This window comes from Myiozetetes cayanensis, unplaced genomic scaffold (genome assembly GCF_022539395.1).
Source record: "Myiozetetes cayanensis isolate MyiCay16 unplaced genomic scaffold, myiCay2020 scf5-8, whole genome shotgun sequence".
NCBI lineage: Eukaryota > Metazoa > Chordata > Aves > Passeriformes > Tyrannidae > Myiozetetes > Myiozetetes cayanensis.
Window position 1 is genome coordinate 10,951,241 of NW_026087742.1, and position 17,720 is coordinate 10,968,960.

At 37.8% G+C, this 17,720-nt stretch overlaps 1 long non-coding RNA gene across 6 annotated transcripts in view; it reads left to right on the forward strand.

The window, feature by feature from the left end:
* LOC126648605 (uncharacterized) overlaps positions 1–17,720 on the forward strand; it is a 292,288-nt gene that overhangs the window by 262,129 nt on the left and 12,439 nt on the right. The window lies entirely within an intron of this gene.

A 17,720-nucleotide genomic window follows, 5' to 3' on the forward strand; every position in this document is an offset into this window, starting at 1 on the left:
GTCCTGGATTGAGGATCATTGAGTGCTATTCTATGTCACAGCTTGTCCCACAAATATTGTGCTTTTAGACAGTTATTTTTATCTCCACCTCTTCAAAAAGCCTAAGTACACTTAGTTTGCACAACTGAAGGGGATTTGCTCCCAAAGTGCTTTGAATGTGCAGATTTACCTGTCAGTTGAGTCATTCACAGGGAAGAGAATTTTTGGGGTGTAGAATTTTTATTAAAATGTGATTTATACTATGTTGAACTAGCTATGTTTGAGGGCTGCTGCTGAGGGTAATGTCACTGGGCAAGGACACCTTTGTGAGCTGGGGAACAGGAAGCAGCAGTGAACCAATGTAGATGTTCATCTCTGTGCTAAATAGCATGCTTTGCTCCTTTGCCCAAAAGCTGATAACTTTTGATCTAGAGTTAGGCTAGATTTGTCCACCTTATTCACTTCTAATTTTTTTGGCCTTATTGCCCAAGTATATATTTCCAGTTTGTGCATTGTAAAGGATTAATCTCAGACCACCTAATTCATGTATTGCCCTTGTATCGCTGGCTGGTCAGGGAGGCAGTGTCTGAAAACTCTCAACCTATGCTGTTTATGGCCCAAGCACACTTTGAGAAGAGACTGATTGCTTGAGTCCATCTGAGGTACCACAGCTGGCAATCTGGCTACAACCACAGGGAGGAGTTTACTTAAAAAAAAAAAAAAAAAAAAAATTGGTTTTGTCTTCAGAATTATGTTTACTCAGGATGTGACTTGTGAAGTACACGATTTCTGTGGTGTTAAAGGGGTTTTTGAGAGTCACACTGTAAAGTATATTGCACTTTGGAAATGTTTAGTTTGTGATATAAGAAGAATTTAGAGGTATCTTTATTATTGTTTCAGTTTTGAGTTATAACTGTAACAGAATTGCCAAAATCTAAATTTTAGTGACAAGTCTAAGAACTTAACTCATACTTAGTGTAACATTTTGAACCAATCCTGCTTTTTCCACAAAATATCTTGGGCATTTAGGAGCCTGCATCCTGTTGATTTACAACATGAGGGCAAGTTTTAAAAGGGAAACTGCAGGTGCAAAGGCATTTTTACAGCTTTTTGACCATAGGCTTCATAATAAGTGACCCAATGGCAGGATGTTAAATATATATAAAGTGGTTGATGCTGCCTCTGGGTCATGCTTCTGTATGTGAGACACTTAAACATGGGGTGCCAATATATTCTTATCCACTTTTATGAGATAATAGTGCCTTAATTTCTCTCCTCTTGCTGTTGTAAAGCAAGGCAATAAAACCAATGTAGTATTAAAAATATGTGCAGCTTGCACACCTGATATGCCTATTGAAGCTGCTGCTGGCCATGCAGGTGCTCGAAGGGGACATACAACTCTTTCTCTTCTCTTGCCCTGCACTGCAGGAGGAGTTGTGTGCTGCAGGAGACAGTGCTGTTCCCAGCCCCCTGTTTTTAGGACAAGTGCTGGCAGGGAACACTGCCCAGGCACTTGTGCCTCTGTCCTTTGAACCAGCAGGCACCATCATGCCAGGGGCACCCAGGAGCCCTTTGCACTGCTGGGGCAGGGGTGGCTCTTGGAGACGTGGGGGCTTCTGCTGCCCCACTGCTCCCTCAAGGACAACAGGCAGTGCTGTGCCCAAAAGGAAGGAGTTGAGCATAGCGTTGAGCCACGTCGGGGGTTTTTGGCTAAAAAAGTCCAAATGTTGGTCTGTGGAAGCAAACATGCAGCCTGCCTAATGAATGTAGTATTTATTAGCACTGTGAGCTGCTGGAAATACCAAAGCGGATAAGGGCTGTGATTCAAGGCCACGGGGCTGGGCCCACACAGCTCCCTAAGTCAGGAGCCAAAGGACATGGGAATCCTCACCAAGGAAGTCGGGAGCGAACATCGCATCTTCAGGTTTGTGTTAAGGATACCTTCTCGTGTGGGAGGACTGGCTGCTGGTTGTTATTGTGTAATGTGATTTGACTCTGATTTAATGACGGTTCTTAGTAAGCAACATGATTTGTAAGGCTGATTTCCGTTTTTATTGATTGGACCTTTAATATACTTGGACTTGCACTCAGAAGCTTCATCAGAGATTTAATGCTAGTCTGCAAAACCTGCATGTAAGGAATTTTTTGATGGAACTCGAACTCAAATGCTTCAACAACAATCCAGTGAGGTGTGGTGTGAATATATTTTAAGAAGGAAAATTCTTAGTTAAACTTGACTTTTTTTAATAATCGATTGGCAATGCTTTTCCTCTCTTGTGCATTTTTCCCCCAAACTCTCACATTCAATATCTATTCAAAGATGAATTAGAGATTTCATTTTTAGAGTTTTGTATAATGGGCTTGTTGATCTTGGAGATTAGAATTGCAAAACTTTCACTGAAAATAAGTAACTTATAACTTCTGAAAATCTATTATTTTATTTATTAATGAGAAATTTACCAAATACAGAGCTAATACTGTAGAACTAGCTGCAACAGTCTCCTAGTTTCGAACTGCAGGGTTTTTTCAAAGTAGAGATTGCAAAGCTTGAAAAATAGATTATTTGGTTTTGAAGTCTATCAGGGATTTTATAGAAACAAGTTTGCTTTCTTTTTAGTATTTACAAATTAATATTCATAAATGTTAGCAATAATGTTCTGAGGAGGGAGGAGCTAGCAAGGGGTTAATTGATGCTAATTTTTCTTACCTTTTCCAAAACCAAACCTTTGCACCTCAGCTAGTCAATGAAGAAAGCAGCAAGAGACAAAGAGTGTATCCATATGGGAGAAAGGAAGGAATAGGGAGGATGAATTATTATGTGATAAGAAGTATAAGAGGATGTAAGAGAAGGAAGGAAATTGAAGCAGCACACAGAATAAGAGAGAGGCTGTGAGGAATGGGACTGCAGTGGCTGTGCATTTGTGCTTTGAGGGGCTGTGGGCATGTAGGCATGAAAGATGTGGGCAGAGGACATGAGGGTGTTGTAGCTTCACATTTTTGTGCTTCATCCATTTTGGCACGTCTCGGTAACTGTATAACATTAATTTCTATGTATTGAAAATAGAATTATTTTTTTTTAAAAAAAAAGGAAAGATGTACAGATAAAACTTCATATCTGTAAATAAACAGAAGGCCTCATGGGAATGACGTTTTTTGTATTGCCTGGCCAATTTCTTTTTCTTTTAATACCAGAAAACCCCATTATATTATATAAATTTAAAGGGTGCTAAGTCTGAAGAGTAGTAATTGAGGGTAGTTCACATTCCAGACATATTGAAATCATGTTAAAATTATTCCATACTCTTGAATATTAGGAACCCACAAAATTCCAAGCTAAAGATAAACCAAAAGCCCAGTGTGAAGGCAGACAGATAGCCATAACTGCCTGATACTGACAATCAGGCAATGTATCTCATGATGCTTGTTAGTCCAGTTTAGACTAAGACAACAAACACTAAATGTGATTATGTTGTAGCCATATCATTACTGCACAGTGTCATCGTAAGGGAGTGTTAACTTGTGTGTGCCCTTCCTTTGTGTCTGCTCCATTTATTTACATCAGTGAGAAATACAAAACTCTCAAAAGCCTGAATCAAAAAGAATAAGATAACCCCAGCTTTTACATGAACTGTAATTAATTTGCAGCCTGTTACCACAAAACTTAATTTAGGGGAAATTCTTGAAAGAATCAAGAATGTTAAACATTTGTGCGAATAAGAACAGTATGTGCAGTGGCGCTAGAAGTAGCAATACTTCTGATTCAAACCATGCACTGAAGAGTTGTTGAGGTTACAGAACTTCTTCCCTTTTAAAACTGTGAGAGAATTAAGTTATTGACTGCTGATCACTTCCAGACACAGAATGATGGTCTATTAGTCCCTTCCAGAGTGTAATAGCAGTTTCACATGACACATATTAATGGAATATCTCATTAATTCCCTAAATGTCACTAAACTGGTCAAGTCATTATAAGTTTCCATCTCCTTGAAGTAAATTTAGCTGCTTCAAATTTTTCGGCTCTATGAAAACATCTGCAGAATATGGAATCTGTTAAAACAGCAGGGGCTGCATTGTGAGATACCCAGATCGTAACCTGAGCTATTTTTGTAATGGATATCAGCTTATTCAGCATCCAAAAGTAGTCTGAAGATTTACATTCAGCTTCTTGTTTTGAGAAAAGTTTGTGCCTCTGTGTTCTGTACATGAAGACTATTTTTTCTGTCCAACAGAAAGGAGAAAATGTGACTATTTATGTCATGAGTTATCAAATAATGTTATTATGTATTGTCAGAATTTGAGTTTTGACTTATCAGGTTATTTACTTGTTAAGTGACTAAACAGCAAAACAAACTCTTACTATGGTTATGAAGTGGGGAATTATTCTTTGCCTTGTTCTTTATGTAAGGTATCTTCAAAACTTTTACTTTAAACAAAAAAGTAGCATAACACAAAATGAAGTGATTCATATTCATGAGCAGTTTTGAGAGGGAAAAGAAATATATTTAAATAATATTATCTTTTAAAAGACAACCCTAATTTATCACATACTAATTTCTCATTAGAGAGAATAACAGTTATTTTACAGTGTTTTTAACATTGCACTGGAGCATTCTACTGACTAGTCTGATCATCATCACTTGTTTATCTTCTTTCCATTTGGTGGAACTGTACTTATACCAGTCAGCTCCCAATTTACCATTACTTTCTGTCAAACACCGCTTCCCAAATGGAATTTTATATTTTTAAGACCTGATAGTACATTTTCCCTAAGTGAAGTCTCAGGTGAAAATTTATTTCAGAACTAGTGTTAATGAAAACAAAATCTGTGCATAAAAAGAAGTGCTCACTAATGTTAGTCTATATTTCAATTAATATATATGAAACTAGGAAATACTGAGAAAGTCAAATTTTCTAAAATTATTAAGCACATTATTTTCTATTTATGTAGTTTTTCACTCACGGCTTTTCTTTTCAAAAGTGATGGACCCAAACACCTTAAAACCCACAAAACTTACCTTTAAGAAGAAATAAATAAAATCCTTGATGAAGTATGTAAAAATATGCAAAAAAAATCAGTTCCAGTCATCTTTTATCAGTAGTGTCTGTAGCATGGCATTTGAAATACTGGAAAGGTAACTATTTTTGTTAAAAAAGCATTTGAAAATATTTGTTCTAAAAATTACTGTGTGGTTTCAGAGCTGCAGAGGATTTCAGAAGCTTTAAATCTGCTTTAAACTTTAAATCTGTGGATTGAAGTAAACATGTATAAATATATTTGACAATTACTTAGGAATAGTCATTAATAAGAGCATGCACATTCAATTCTATTTCTGTGGAATGTAAGCGAGTGAGAACTTTTCCTAATTTTTTTTTTTTCACAAGCTTTGTCTCCATAGATTTGGCCTTAATTGATCTTGAAGGACTGTTAAATAATCAAAACAGTTTAAAAAATGGGGATAAGAGAATTAGCAACGTTGTTACAAGGATTCAAATTCATGTAATTTACATTATATTTTAGAATCTTCATGTTTCTTATGAATTTAAAGCTATTTAACAAAAAACAATTTCATTGTTCCAGGATGAAATTTTCATGAATGTAGTTTCAGCAGTTCATTACTTTGATACGATAAAAGTTTCTTCATTTATACTCAAAAGAAGAGCATAGGCAAATGATAAATGATTGAGGGAACATGGTGAATTCTTGTCCCTTCTTCAGCTATAAGAGCTTTTCTATAAACCTGGAGGTGGGAGTTCACCCAACCACCAAGAAACAGTTCCATGCAGACAGACAGGTTCTGTCCTACAGGGAAATAGTGATGTGAAGACCAAACAAAGACCATTATTGAGGAGAAATGAAAGTATGGTAAGAGTGCAAATGAAGTCTTAACAATGTCAAGTTTTTTCAGGGACAAAATAATTTTACTTTTCCTTTTTTAAAGAAGTAAATGGAAAAAGGTATGTAAAAAAACCCCAGGCTGTCAAGAGAAATGAACCTTGTTGTTAGCAGTAAAAATAGCCAAGGCCAAAAGAGAAATGAATCATTAATGACCATCTATCAGACAAAGAAAATTGTCCTACGTTATTTGACTCTGTAATCCTAAAAGTCCTGTACTTATGTGTCTTAGCATCGTCTGAATAGCAGAGTCCAAGAAGAGTAAATATTAGTGTTCATTTGAAACTGCACAAAGCCATTTCAAAGTTATTCAAAAAAAGAACATGAAGGAAAAGGGAATCGTTATAAAATGAAAAGCACGATTTAAATCTTTATAGTTGTTTACCAAGTGACCTTTGCAGACTAGCTGTCTAAACTGTTGCCTTTTTGTTAACCTATATAATTCGTTGAAAAAATCTATTATCTAAAGGTAAGCCAGCTTTATATACAGCAGTCCAACAGCATCCACTTAAGAATATTACTATCATCAGTATATGAAAAAAGTAAATCTATTCACTGCAAGGACTACCCGTCACAGCATTTTGAAAAATTCAATATTTTCACAAATTCCAGTAGAATACGTGTGATGTAACTTTAAGTGAGATACATCCATATAAGGCATTGCAATTACATTCATCAGGCATTGGAGAACACTTAGAAAAAACATGGAAATACACAGTCTTTCAGAAGTCTATCATCTTCCCTAGTAACCTCAATGAGACCTTTAAGAGTGTTTGTACTCAGGAAAGCATTCAGATTTGTTACTTTGAGAGCAAATGTCTTTGTGTCTTTCTCCTTTTATATACCTCTATTTAATAATTTTTCACAGACAGCTTCTAATAAATAGGATGTACCTAGGGGTCTGATATCCTTTTGTGATATAATACCCTTGGTGAAAAGCAGGAGCTCTGGACAATTTAATAGTTTGTCCAAGTTGATGCTGGACGTCATTGTCAGCATTGGGATCAAGGGATGAGCCTTCTAATTTACCGAAACAATGACTAGTCCAAAATATATATTTATGAAAGTTCTTTCTGGGCAGTACATTAAAGGTTTAGCCCCTGTGCTCTAAGTCAGAAGGCACCATCTCACAGTTTGAAGGCTTTGTATCATGTTGGAATGTGTTTTCTCTGTCAGTGTGATGTTTTCACATTGTGTTTTCTAGTGTTGTAATTACAAAGATCGCCCTACAGTTCTTCTTGAAATTAAGGCATATCTTGTATTTAGTAATAACACACACATTTAATAACACTATGTCGTTGTCATAAATATTAAAAACTGTGTAATTTATGCACATATACAGACTGCAGTAATGAAGGTGTTTAAAATAAACAACACCAATTGAAATTCAAGTGCTGAGGCTCAGTGGAACCTGAAAGTAAAACTGACTGTACAAATAAAACTAAGATTGCCTTTGTTGATCTTGATTGTCTAAGAGGAGAGGAATATGGCATATAAATAAGGAAGGTGAATAGAGATGGAAAGTTCAAACTTTTTCAAATAGTCTTCAGCATTGACTTTTTATTAAGGAAGGTGAAGAAATGCACTTGGCAATGGCATGCAACTTCTTCTGTTCCTTATCCCCACCTGTGCCCTGGCCCCTTTTCTATGTCATGGACCACTCAAGCTTCCAGACATGGCCCCAAAAGGTCCAGGTCTGTCTAGAGGAGAGCTCTGATGTGGAGGGAAGCAAGGAAATGGCTGTTAGGCTGTGTTCCAGGCAAGCCCTGGGGAGGCAGGAACTCTTAGCATGCCTGGGCACAGCTGGACAAACCACAGCATCACTGCTGGAGCTCATGGGCAGCTGAGCTCTCCCTGCTAGAACCTAGGCAGACTCAGAGACAAAGAAGTTATGTGAGCAGATGCAGAGCAGCCCAGGATAAAGGAGGTTCAAAATTGGATTTTACTCCCACTTGCTGCAAGGTGTGACTTGTATGTTCTACACCTTAGGAATGACAAATGTAAAGTGTTTATGTGAGTGTTGTACTCTTAACTCTTTAAAGTATGTGTCAAAAAACTATGTAATCTCAAATTCAGATATGAATTTCTAGAATCCCACAGCTGTGGGAGTAATGTTTGACACATGAGTGGGAAAGGGTTTAGCTGTAAAATTCACAGCTCAAGAATATAAAAGTAGAAGTTTGGAAGGGTTAAGATCAAAAAGTGTCTGAGACTGTGGATTTTTATTCTGATCAAGTTGCTTTGCTTGTTGTATGTGGATGTTAAGGTAATTAGAAGGTCTCAATCGCTCTGACCTATGAAAGCACCAGTAGTGCTTATGTCCTCCTTGCCTTAAGGAAATTTATTTTTGGAATAATGTGATAAAGTATATAAACACTTCTTATTTTCATGTGGCCATGTTTCAGTTTCTGTACTGACAAATTGAACAATTCTTCAACACTGAAAAATTGAATAGTACTGTGATAAGATTTCAGAAAACTGTTACAGATTAATCTGGTGGAGTATATTCCTGTGCAATAGAAGGAGATAGAGACTTGGAACTAGAGAAAGGCTCTATTTAGAGTAAGATGGTAAAATGCTGACACAAATATAGTTACCAGTCCTTTTTTTTTTAATATGTTAATTCCTCACTATTCCATTAGCTCGTTATTAGAAAAGAAGGGGGAAAAGAATCAGTCAAGATAATTTCTGGACTTCAAATATTTTCTCATAGGAGCAGCTTTTAGGGAAGCTAAGTAGTCAGTGGGGAGAGGGAAATCCTCCTGATAGAGTGAAAATTCCTAGATGACAAAGTCTAGAATAAAAACCTATAGTTATCCTTCTCTATGACTGAAAGATTAGATTGGGCTGCTCCACTGCCTTATGTTATGATGGCTGTTATTGGATAAATAGAAATAAAGGAAAGAAAGTTAGACAGTGGGATGGCAGCATCTACAAATGGCACAATTATCTGGGTTACTCAAGTCCAAAACACACTCTGTGGGGAACTTCAAAAGGGAACTCTCAGACCTACATTAGTGGATGACACAATGTCAAGCAAAATTCAACAGTGATGTATAAAAACTAGCAGGCACTGAAAGAAGTAGTTTGAACTTTTGTAGTTTGAACTATTTATGACCTTTGTTGTGTTCTAAATGAATTTAAAAATACCAGAAAAAGAGATCAAGTCATTGTGGACAACTCAATAAAACCTGTGATCTCTGTTAAGGGTTTCAGTGGCCTTTCTCCTCCCCTTATAAATCATCAAAATAAAAGAATCCCCTCACCACAAAACAAGAATAAATGGCAACAAGATCATATCTGTGTGATAATAAACTACATACAGTACAGCTCACAGCATATAATGCAGCATCATCTCTTATTTTGACCGCTGTGGTAGAGAATACATGAGCAAAAGGAGAGAAGAAAACATCATATTTCCTAATAAACATGTTGTGCCTCTTTCTAAAGTACAAGAATTAGTTAAAAATTAGTAAAAATGACACAAATTTTATGTATGCAGAAAAAATGTATTTTCTTTACTAAGTAAATATCTGAATGCTAGCCACTGCAAGAGGTTCCAAACTTGTAGGTGCTTGGGAGGCCAATTTAGATGTGTAATCCCAGACTGAAATAGAAGTGCTTGTAGTATCAAGGAGTGCAAAGTGCTGAGTATCCCATACAGACCCTTCTGTCTCAGAAATCCAGAGAGGGGAGGTGTCAGTGAAGGTCTTAATTGAGCCCTTCTGTCCTGCTGTTCCTCCTCTGTGGTGCAAGATTTACCCTGTCTGTGCCACCACTGAAAGAGCTGAGGGATTTCTGTGAACAGTCCTTGTTCCTTGCTTATATTTTAGTTATTATTTAGCATAGCTAGTGTTTGCAGAGTCACACCTGTAGTTAGCCAGACTTGCTCCTCTGCATCTGCTGGGCACATGCTACATGTTAATTGTAAGATATTGATTAAGGTGGTCATTCAGTCCATTGATGGAACTTCTGGTGAAAAGGATTTGGCAGGGAAGGGAAGTAAGAGGTCTGATGCTGCCCAAAGAAGCAGTTGAGCCGTTGTTCCTGGAGGTATTTACAAGGTGTGTAGACGTGGAACTAAGGGACATGGCTTAGTGGTGGACTTGGCTGGATTAAGTGTTGGACTCCGTGATCTTAAAGGTATTTTCCAACCTAAATTATTCTATTTTTCTATGATTTTATCCTCTTTTGTTAAATTTGTTTGAATTTGGTGTAAGTCAGACAAGCTGGTGTATATCTATTGTTCAGCATCAAGAAAAGGTCCAGATTTTACATAAAGGTACATTGCTGTCTCACCTTTTGCAGGTTGTTCCATATCACAATTACAGCAAAGAATCTTAGAAAACCCCAAAACAAAGAAGTTAATTGAAGCCTTATAATAGTTACTCTTAACTCCAAGGCAAATCGATGCACCGCTATTTTTTGTCTTCTTTGCTTCTTTCTGGATGTTGTGTCTTGTCCTAAGTCCTTTCATATACTTGCCAATGCCTCTAAATTCCTAAATTTCCTGATTTCGAGATGAAAATGTTTTTGTCAATGAATAGTCCTCTTAATTCCCAATTACTTGCTGTTCTCTTCTATGTTTTACAGTATTTCCATATCCTCATAACAACCTTGAGTCCTTGAAAGGTCAGGTAGAAGGATTCTCACTGTGATGTTGCTGTTGTGATCTTCTTCCAATCACTGTCTAGGCAGATGAATCCTTGAACTGCTGCCATGCTCAGAGGTCCATCCTCTCTATTGACTCTTACCAATGATGTGGTTCTTTGACTTCCTTGTTTTCATATGAAAGTGCATGAGAACTGGAGCTGAAAGTGATCCATTATGCTTAGTGAGCCAGGGAAGGGTTAGTGAATACTCATGTTTGGTGTGAGCTAATTTTGTAGACATTAGCCAGTATCTTGAAATAGTGTTTCATTGTGGAAAAGAATTCCTTGTCACACAAATAGAAATTCTTACTTCCATCTCACTCCTACGCAGGACTGTGTAAGGAAAAACTCTCACTTTTGCTGTGGGAGTAAAGCCCAACAAATACTGTAGGCTGTTGTGCAAATACTTAAAATATTCACCTCCGCTGACAGTTCTTCTCCAGTCTGTGTGGCCTAATCACAACTCTTGTTTTTCTCTGAAGTTCCTCCAGATTGTCAGAGTGTTTCTTATAACAGGATGAGCTAATGAAAATTCATTTGACTGGTACATCTCATTTTAGGCTAATTTTGGCTATACCTTGGTAGCCATGACAAATGAGAAAATGTTCTCCTACAGTTTGTATATATGTTATCTCAGTGGATCAAATTCATACTGGAAAAATGTTAGTGCAAGCTTTCTGGCCCAAGACTTTCTGAGTATGCTACACAGTAGTTTATTGTTATATCAAAACAGAAGTACAGTAGGGTTTTTTAAACTCTGTTCTCTCCTTCAGCATTGCATTTTCCATACATTTTCTGGGTCCAGTCCATGTGTTACAGGTTATTGCCCATAAAATTTGAAATTAGCTTGTTATCCAAAATTAAGTACAAATATTCTTTATCCTTAGGTAGACACAGTCAGATCATGTTTGTATACCCAAACGTGAGGTAGAATTGTGACATTCAGGATCCCAGCAATCAGTTTATTTTGTGTTAATTCCTGATCAGTGTTTCTTCCCCATTTAGTCTGTAAAGTACATACTGGTATTGCTCATGAAGCTGGCACTGGTACTTGTCACTCTGGTTTTCCTGTTGATCTCTTTTCAAAGCTGCTAAGAGCATGAGGGTCATTAAAGCCTTGATTGCATGAAATTCACTTCAGTGCAGTATGTATGTGCTTAAGAAAACAGGGTTTGGATGACTATGAAAGACTTCCAAATTTGAATTTCATACGCGGTCTGATATTGAGGATATCACAAAATCTCCATTCCCTATCCTGCAGTGGTCCTCAGTAAAAGTTGGTATTTATCCATGCTTACCATGCTTGAGTGTCATCTCAGGTACTGCTGTTTCCTACTGTGGATAAAGGGAAATAGCAGTTCACTGACAATTTGGGTAAATTCTGATTGTAGTTCTGAAGCAGAGGAGTGAATAGACCTTAATGTAGGACATGACTGGGCTTACACAGATAAAACTCTTTGCTCGAGATCCCTTTATCTGATTTATTTTGAAGTGAGAGTGTGGTCTGTGAAAGAAATGTTATTGATCCCTCAAGTCTATTTTAACCCTTTAGGTAATAAGCTGAAATGGACATAGGTTTGGTGGACTTTACTCCCATACATCGTATTTGAAACTCTTACAAATCAAAAGAAAATTGCTGTATTCAGATTAGACAATGAATCTTTTCTTTCCTGTTGAGAGCAGAATACAACCTGGAGGAAAACAGAGTGAGAGGATTCCAGGGCTCACAATCATGAGCAGTAATAATCATACCAAGACTGTAGATAAATGAATATGGAGTGCCACTTGATAGTAGTTTAGGGGTTTTTTAATCCAAATGTATATTGGTTTTAAAGGGATCCAAGATACTGTATTTTTCTTCTTCCAAAAGTGATAGAAAAATTTTAAGAAATGAGATTAATAATGAACAGTATATTTTTAATGCTCCTTTACCCCACTCATAACCTGGAAATACATGAGTATGAGTACCAAGACTTTGTACAAGTACAAAGGAATAAGGGGAAATGGTGTGCTGATGTCATATAACTTGCTGCACATTCATTGAGTGTTGAATGCCTGGTATTTAAAATTGAAAGCTGCTGCTATGAGTTCACCAGAGTACACCAGTAAAGTAGTGACAGGAGTGCAGGAGGCAATTTTAAACAACTGAAGTCTGTTAAGAATTGGTGGAAAGCTAGAAGTTATAAACCTGTCCTCATGTATTGTTTGCCTCATGCTTTCTGATGCTCTTCACTGAATAATGAAAATGCTTGTTGACTTATTTGCTGAATTCTAAGAATGAAGCAAGTGTGATGGCACTGTTTGACAGGCTGAAAAAATACTGTGCTTCAGCATGCTTTTGAAGAACTGTAATATCATCAAGACTTAACAGCGCCACTTTTCTATGGAAAAGCATCACGTGGCCCTTCTCTTGCAGGTGGATTTAGCAAAGCAGCCTACCACTTCTGCATTGGATTGAACCACTTCATAAATCAGGACTAAGACATTTGGCTACATCACAAGGGTTTTTTTCTCAGCACAGGAAGACTGCAGTTACCTAACTAAAATCCACAGAAAATTTTGGTAATTCATTTTTCAAATAACTATGCTTACAGTGTCTGTACCTGTACAGAGGTATAGTGTTTCTTTTTAAAAAAAGAAGCACTATAAGACTGTCAGTTGCTGGTTTAAGGCTTTAAGGAAAACTTTTATGCTTGAGTAGTGTAATATAGTAGTATATTTACTTAGTTTCCTGTCTATTTTATTAGTGGAATAATTATCTCTTTAAACTTGTCAGTTATGTATTTTATGACATGTGTGGGGCACAATAGCTTTTAAGTATGTTTATCAGACTCACCTAGGGACAGTATCTTCAAACTGGCTTTCTGAACTTCCCGGATGGAGTTGAAATATGTGATCTTGTCATTAGAAGTTTATTTATAACTTTTCCATCTTTGCAAAGCTCCCAGGTTGGATCCCAAAGGATCGGTAGGCAGAGAGGGAAAAAACCCAAAAGTAATTATTAAAAAACATTTCTATCAGTTAGCTGCCGTTGTTGGGTTTTGTTGGCTTTGCTTTTTTGTCTTCTGGGGTACCTGCACTCAGCAAACTTCAGGGTCTGACTGTATGAAGTAGTTCATGCGTTGGTAACAGCAGATTCCTTGCACCAGAGAACTGACGTGCAAAGGCAGTGCAGTTGCAACTGCTCATGTTGAACAGGGTGTGGAATTTGACCCTTATGAAAGAATTGCAGAGAGGCTTTGAAATCACTGTAATAATATCCATGGAAAACAGAGAGGAGCTGGGAAACAGGGAAGTTTTATTGAATATAGAAGAACAGCATGTTGTACTGCTACCTGTCCTTTGTGCCCTCTGTTGTCCTTCAGTTTCTGAAAACAAGTTAAAACAAAAGCCTCTGATATTTCATTTTTCCCACCTGGCATCTCTCTTAGTAATATAAAAATGAGTTCTCTTTCCTTATAGACACCTGATAGTCTTTTGTTAAAAGGATCATCCATGCTTGTCTGATTCAAAGGAAGACCTTTGGCATCCATGTATATGCAGTGTTGAAGTCAGGATCCTGAGCAAAGGAGGCCCTTGGATTTAACCCAATAAGGCAGTTTTTATTCTATGTAATGGATTGAAATTTTTGTTCCTCCAATTGTTGGTTATCCTACAGTCCTCTCACCTACTGGCATGGCAGCACAGGTTTTTAAAGTGAAGTACAGCTTTTACCTCTTCAAGAAGAAAACAGGTGCATTAATTGTGCAAATTTCCTGGGAAGGAAGGCCTTCATACAGCAGGAGTTCACATAGGGAACTGTGCCTTTCAAGGTGCCATTGCAATCTGATAATCAAAAATGAAGAAAAGATGCCTTATATTCTCTGATGCCTGCATTTCCTTAGGTCTCTGCTCAAGGCCATATTCTCTTGATGATGAGCAAATGAAGTGCTTTGAGATAACACTGTGCATCAAATTCACTTTATTAAAAAGGAGGTTATGTTTTGGGGGCTATTTTAAAGGTAAGTTAGCGGGGACTTGGGAAGGCTTTTCTCCTATGTGCAATAATTCCTTGAGCTGCCTGGTTGCACATGTTGCTGGTCTCTCTCTGCCAGCTGGTGGGTTCCCAGGCAGAGTCTGTCGCATGCACACGTCACACGGATTCCCCGTGCACTTGCAAACACTGTGATCCCCGGAGGGGCGTGGTCCTTTGGGGGCTGAAATGCTCAGCCCTTGTGATGAGATGTTCTGCTTAGGAATTCAGGGCACAACATAAATCCTAACTGTGGATCGTGCCATTCCACCTTCTTTTTTTTTTTCCTTTATTTTTTTTTTTCATGGGCACTGGATGTGATATGTTTCACAATGATATGCTTCGTCTTATGTTGTTGCTCTCAGATGGCGCGTGTGAGAACACAGCATCTCGAAAATGATTTACAAACACGGGCGCGGTGTCTGATGGCACTTTATTTGTGAAGGAAAAGGCATATGTTTGCCTTGTGGTGTGTGCCTGTAGATCAAAATGCAATGAAAAGTGAACTGACTACATCAGTATTAGGCGTGTTACTTCCTGAAAAAAAAAAAAGACAAAAAAAAAAGACAGCAAAATGCTGAATGCTGTATGGAGATAACATACAATTTATTGATTCTCTCTGTGTGGTTTATGGCTGTAATGGACTTTATGAAAACCCTAAGCCTGTCTATTTTATCTTTGTAAATAATTGACTGAGAACACTGTTCTAAATGGGATAAGTGGAATGAGATACATGCAAGGAGAAGGCTGTACAAGTAATTATATGTATACAGTACATTTCGGCCCTTTCTGGCAAAGTTCAAATAAATTTCTTCATGCTGTCTGAAAATCAGAGATGTAATTTTGGTTCAAATCTGTTGTCACAACTACCCTTAGCTCCACTGTAATTTGCATTTCAAGTGTACTAGAATCTCTGAGCACCTCCTTTGGCTTTTTACTGTTAATACCTTATTTCACAGTTATTTATAGCCTTGCTGTATTACTTGACTGTTGCTAATATCTCATTTACTGTTCTGACCACCTTGAACAGCCCTTTTACATGATACTTCCTGGAGTGTTTAGTCTTTTATCCCCTGGCTGTATCTTCTAATTTCTCTCTGGCTGTAAAACAATCTCATTTCTTTGCTCCAGAAAGTATTTTAATTTTGTATTGCAGGGCTCAACATGGATGCCAGGGAGCATAGTAAGGCTAATGCATGGTCAGGAGACCTTTAGTGTCCTAAAGAGTTGAACTTGGAGAGGCCACAGCTCATAGAGCTCGTGGTTCCAACTAGGTATAGGCCCACATATATCCTGCCTAAGTTCACTTTGACACTGAATGGAGAAGTCCATCCTCTTGCCAGTGGCACTTATTTCCACCTGGCTTTTTGTTCTGGCACTTAGTTTATCTGACTGCTGAACAAGGTAGATCAAGGATTGATCCTGCTGCAAACTAATCTTGTATTTCTTCTGGTTTGATTTTTGGGTCAGCTCTCTAACCTGCTTTATGATGCAACTTTAAGATGCAAGTGTCAGCATAAGCAAGGTGGAGGAATAAATGACTGAGGTCAGGAGGGAGAGCAGAAAGAACCCTCACATTTGGCAGATGTTCTGCTTCATGCTACGCATTGAAGGTCCTGGGTTGCACACTCCCTGAGAACTGGCAAATGGGAATTGCTGCCTTGCACAGGAGCAAAGGTCTGCCAGAAAGGTGATTGGCAACATCAGTCATCTTTAAATGGCAGCAGTTTCTGGCTCACTGTTCAGTTTCTATTGACAAGCTCTGTCTTTAATAGGGGAGATGTGTGTGAAGTCTGGCACTCCAGCCTTTGTAAGCTGTTCATCCCTGCTGCAGAGCACCCAGTGGTACAGGTTACATAAAGTACTCTCTGCAATGTAAACTGGCATAAGTAAGTGCCTTATAGAAGATAAGCATAATTACCCAACCCCCTAGGTAGAAGCACCCATAACGTTTGCCAAACAAAAATTCAGATAATTGGAATATCTGGTTTTGCACATTCTGAAATTGGCGTGTTGGATCTAAAAATCTCCGATTTGGTCTTTCTAGCTCGGTGAGTTGGATTTCCAGTTGGGAGATTCATTCAGCAAAGCTTAGGTTTTAAACCAGATATATATTAAAACTACCAAAGCATTTGTCTCAGGGCCTGCCATGGGAGTTATATTCCTAGATAAATCAGAATACCATCTGTACTACCAACTGCAGTGTGAGAGAGTTAAGCATGGTTTTTTAAGCAACCAAAGGCACCTAACGAAAGTAGATAATACCTCTCTCCAGGCTACTGTACTTTTCCTAGATTGTCACAGGCCTCTGAAGAGTTTATATCAAATTGTGACTCTAAGTTACCCAAACCTAACTTACCTTAAACCCTAGGCAGGCAAGAAGCAGACAGTGTTACATCATGGACTATAGGTGATGTCTGAATTGCTTAATAAATCCTGATAGAGGATTTGCCTATAAAGGCAAATAGTTTTGACAACACAAAATCTGATTACAGAGGGCTGCTGCTGGTGAAACAAAAGAACTGTGGGGAATGGATGGTAAATGAAGTTTATACTGTTGAACTGCGCTGATGATTTTGGCAAAGTTGATCATGGCAAACCCTGCAGAAGTTCACTCACTGGGCACCAGCAGCTTCTGTTATGACAAAATTCGCTCCCTTTTTTGATACTTACATTGGTTATCAGGCAAAAACTCAACCACAGTTGAGTTACAAGTAAATACACATCAGGGACTGCTCTCCAGAAACATTACAATTAAGTGAAAACTTAGATACTTTAATTTTAGAATGTTTACGTAAATCTGTAGATGTTAATGGACAGAAATGCATGTCTAAATACCCTGAAGTTTACCCTGCAGTGATTGGTAATTACCTGGTTATGAGTGCATGTTAATTTTTGCAGATGATTTATCTGGTTTATCTGGCTTTTAAAGGCATTATATTTTCCTTCTTTTCTATTTTTTTTTTAATGCTCCTATTTTTACAACAGAGCACATATAGAATTCCTACAATTATGAGTGAATGGGGGAAGTGCAGGCAAGAGTAGACAACGAAAAGGAAGAGCTGAAGGAGAGGTAGCTACTCAGTTAATCTGTGAGGAGAGATAACTGGCAATAATATGAAACCAGTGCAGGGATGTGGCCAGAGTGGCGAGCAGAAAGGATACTTTTATCAGCATTGTTTCC